Below are 4530 nucleotides of genomic sequence, written 5' to 3'. Positions count from 1 at the left end.
ACCAGCTGCGAGGGTACAATCAAATCAGCCAAATAAGTTTCCCAAACACAAACGCTGGATTGAAGGTCACTCCTGCCTCGTAGCCATGGGAGCAGTTTGCCGCGCCTGTGGGCTGGCGATTCGGGAGCTATGCGTCCCTACAGTTAATCTTCAATCACAAGTGAGTTCAATCTCTCTCCATCATTGTCCATGCATTGATTTTTGTGATTTTTGTGATTCAAAATCTTTTGAATCTTTCTTTGGTGATTTGCTTTCTCCTTTCCTTTATGCTTTTTTGGGTTGGGATGCAAGCTTGGCCATCACTTGTTATCCCAGCCATATGATCTTCTATTCAGTTGACTCTTCTTATATTTTGATGTATATTCTTCCTTCTCAATTGCTTCCTCCATAGCTAGCAGACCTTTTCCTTTCATTGCTGTATGCATAGCCAGGAGCTTTCTTGTTTGGATGTCAATTTTTTTCTCCTCTTGATTCCAGTGGATCACTCCAGCAGTATACTTTACTACTGGTATCACCCATATATGAATGTGTTGGATCAAATTATTTGAGTTGAGTTTTGTCCTTAGAGTAGTTCTTCTTAATCTGTAATAATCTTTTCTGCCGTCTTCTTTGTTTTCCTTATGTTGCAACTCCAACAGTCCCCTGATTCCAAGGTATTTGTAGGGCCTATGATGAGAAATACTTTAGATAGTACCTGTGAAGTTCCCAACAGTGACACAAGAACCTGAGTACCAACCTCCTGGAAGTCTGTTAAAAACCTGGGCACAAACCCCCAATTTTGTTGCAAGTTCCAAACCTAGAGTTCATCAACCAACCACACCAACTACAAACACCTCAGGCAATTTAATAGCCTTAACACTGAGTCTCAGACAGTCCTCTTGAGTAATCCAGTCTGTCTTGCCACCCAGTTGAGTGCATTTCTGTGATAGATGGTCCCTTACATGAAGAATCACAGCAATATTCAGGTTTCTCCCCATCCCAAAGGACCAGTCACTTACCCCAAGTCAATTGCACTTTAGGTCTCACACCAAAGATGAAGCTTGTAGCCATTCCTATAGTGAACTATATGAAGATGTGTAAGTTAGGGAAAGGGTCTCCTCTTTTAGGAGGGGCATAACAATTTCTGTAGAAGAGCAGCTCTTCCCACTAATTAATGTCCCTCTCCTGTATGGGAATTCATACAGTCACAGAGGCTCATTATACAACCACTCAAATATTACATTACAGTATGGAACACAGATATTACAAGTAAGATTAATGCATGCAGCAACTCACAAGAATTCAACAAAGTCTAAACATTAAACACTTTCTTATAATTCTAATTCCTATTTTATCAATATTAACGCACAAGTGAGACAGACAGATTCCATCTATGTATTTGTCAGTGTCCAGTTGAGACATGGGGAGCTTGGCATGAGCTGTCACCTGGCCTGCTGGCACCACAGTAAGCCTTTCTTAATTTGTATGCCATCTGATTGTATCAGTTTGCCCCCTTTACAGATATGTACACTGTATTTAGTCACACCAACCTCTAGCTTTATATCTTCATCAATCTTTTCTACATATCATCTGTCTTTGTGTATCTGTGACAGCCCTTGGTTGGGTTTGTTGGTAGGGGAGTGCCACCTAGCTGTCATGACTTAGACCTGTGACATGCAGGGGGTTGTTGGTAGGGGAGCACAGGCCCTCCCACTCCACTGGAATCCGACCAGGGCCCTTTGGGAGCTATCAGTGCTCTGAGAGACAGAGATGCTTAAGGCAGCCCTCCCTGGGCCACTTACTACCACCTCCCTGAGATTGTCCCAAGGTAGCCATCTGAGCTAAGGCAGCGTGAGGATTGTCTGCTCACCCCACTTCTGGAGGCTGCATGTTGTGAGGTTGTTCTCCTTTCCTCCTGTGGCATGACCCAGCCTCCCAGGGCCAGCTCAGTCCAAGGGTTTTCCCCTGCTGGGGTAGTCCAAACAAAAAATAAAGGGGATCAATCAAGTCCAGTGTTCATATGAGAGGGAGAGGGGAATGCTTTCCACTCAGGGTTTCCCTGCAGCAGGCCTTCCCTTTCCTCAGGGAGGGATCTTTGGGCAGTTGTTTAGGGAGAGATTCTTCTGCCTTCCCTCAGCTCCCTGGAGCTGCAAGTAGCATGTCTGCTCTCCTCCCTGGTCTGCCACAAGATGAGCAGCTCCCCTGCCTTTTAACCCCTCCTCCAATTGGCACATTTCCTACAGGCAGGGCAGGGTGGCACTGGCTGAGCCCAGAGTACTTCCTTAACCCTTTGTTGCTCATTGTGGGGTTTGTACACTTCATCACAATCTCCTTTTGTGACTGTTCATATAGTTTCAGATTATCCATGTGAAACAAATGCTTTACTGTTTGTTGCTCTTTGTTGTTATAATAACCACAATTTATCTCACCAAGTATCCATGTAAGCAGTAGCATCACTACCATAAACAGCACCGGTGATAAGGAATTCCCTTGAAAGATTCTTCTAATTTGGACCTCATCAATGACAATCTCTTCAAGGTACAGTCTAGTGTGCCAGTTAACCATAGATTGCTCCAGAAAGGAAATGACCTTTGGATGAACCCTGTGAATTTTAAGTCTCTCAATGATCCATTAATATGAGATGTTGTCATGTGCTTTTGGGTAATCTAGCCACACCATCTCTAAATTTTTTTTCCTGTTTTACATATTCTGTGATCCTCCTGTTCAGCCTGTTTTGTCCCTTTCTTGTTTACTGTGCAGCGTGCTTGCTCAGCTTAGGAGGCAGCATTCCATTGTGAGCTAGCACTATCTATATCTTCTTTGCCAGATTTCATTGTAGCAGCCGTGTTAGTCTGTATCCGCAAAAAGAACAGGAGTACTTGTGGCACCTTAGAGACTAACAAATTTATTAGAGCATAAGCTTTCGTGGACTACAGCCCACTTCTTCTGATGCATATGCACGAAAGCTTATGCTCTAATAAATTTGTTAGTCTCTAAGGTGCCACAAGTACTCCTGTTCTTTCTTTGCCAGAATTGCTTTTAGAAGTTTCAGCATAGTTGGTAAGCACATGATAGTAATATAATTATTATATTATATATAATTCATAGAATCACTACAGTCTTTTTCTTTTTTTTTTTTTTTGATAGGGGGATGTGTATCACTGTCACTATCCATTTTTGACATCCATTCTTCAAACATTTGTTAAATTGTTCAAGTAAACAGCCATGGAGAGTTGTTAGGTGTTTCAGCCAGAATCCATGCACTTGTGTGGTTCAGGAGCTTTCCAATTACTTCCTGGGTGTTACCCCAGGAGCAAACATTTGAAATCCAGGTATAGAGCCAATACTTATAACTTTAAATATGAAAACGATACATGATACATGTGCATACAGATAGCATAATCAGAATCAGCAAATCATAACCTTCCCCAAACATTGTAGAGGGAATGGAAAGTGGACAAGGGATAGGAGGTAGGGTCAGGAAGATAATCATAGAATCATAGAATATCAGGGTTGGAAGGGACCTCAGGAGGTCATCTAGTCCAACCCCCTGCTCAAAACAGGACCAATTCCCAACTAAATCAACCCAGCCAGGGCTTTGTCAAGCCGGGCCTTAAAAACCTCCAAGGAAGGAGACTCCACCATCTCCCTAGGTAACGCATTCCAGTGCTTCACCACCCTCCTAGTGAAATAGTGTTTCCTAATATCCAACCTGGACCTCCCCCACTGCAACTTGAGACCATTGCTCCTTGTTCTGTCATCTGCCACCACTGAGAACAGCCGAGCTCCATCCTCTTTGGAACCCCCCTTCAGGTAGTTGAAGGCTGCTATCAAATCCCCGCTTATTCTTCTCTTCTGGAGACTAAACAATCCCAGTTCCCTCAGCCTCTCCTCATAAGTCATGTGCTCCAGACCCCTAATCATTTTTGTTGCCCTCCACTGGACTCTTTCCAATTTTTCCACATCCTTCTTGTAATGTGGGGCCCAAAACTGGACACAGTACTCCAGATGAGGTCTCACCAATGTTGAATAAAGGGGAACGATCACGTTCCTCGATCTGCTGGCAATGCCCCTACTTATACAGCCCAAAATGCCATTAGCCTTCTTGGCAACAAGAGCACACTGTTGACTCATATCCAGCTTCTCGTCCACTGTGACCCCTAGGTCCTTCTCTGCAGAACTGCTACCTAGCCATTCGGACCCTAGTTTGTAGCAGTGCATGGGATTCTTTCATCCTAAGTGCAGGACTCTGCACTTGTCCTTGTTGAACGTCATCAGATTTCTTTTGGCCCAATCCTCTAATTTGTCTAGGTCCCTCTGTATCCAATCCCTACCCTCTAGTGTATCTACCATGCCTCCTAGTTTAGTGTCATCTGCAAACTTGCTGAGAGTGCAGTTCACACCATCCTCCAGATCATTAATAAAGATATTAAACAAAACCGGCCCAAGGACCGACCCTTGGAGCACTCTGCTTGAAACCGGCTGCCAACTGGACATGGAGCCATTGATCACTACCCGTTGAGCCCGATGATCTAGCCAGCTTTCTATCCA

This window comes from Malaclemys terrapin, chromosome 8, assembly GCF_027887155.1.
Source record: "Malaclemys terrapin pileata isolate rMalTer1 chromosome 8, rMalTer1.hap1, whole genome shotgun sequence".
NCBI lineage: Eukaryota > Metazoa > Chordata > Testudines > Emydidae > Malaclemys > Malaclemys terrapin.
This window is presented reverse-complemented; position numbering follows the sequence as displayed.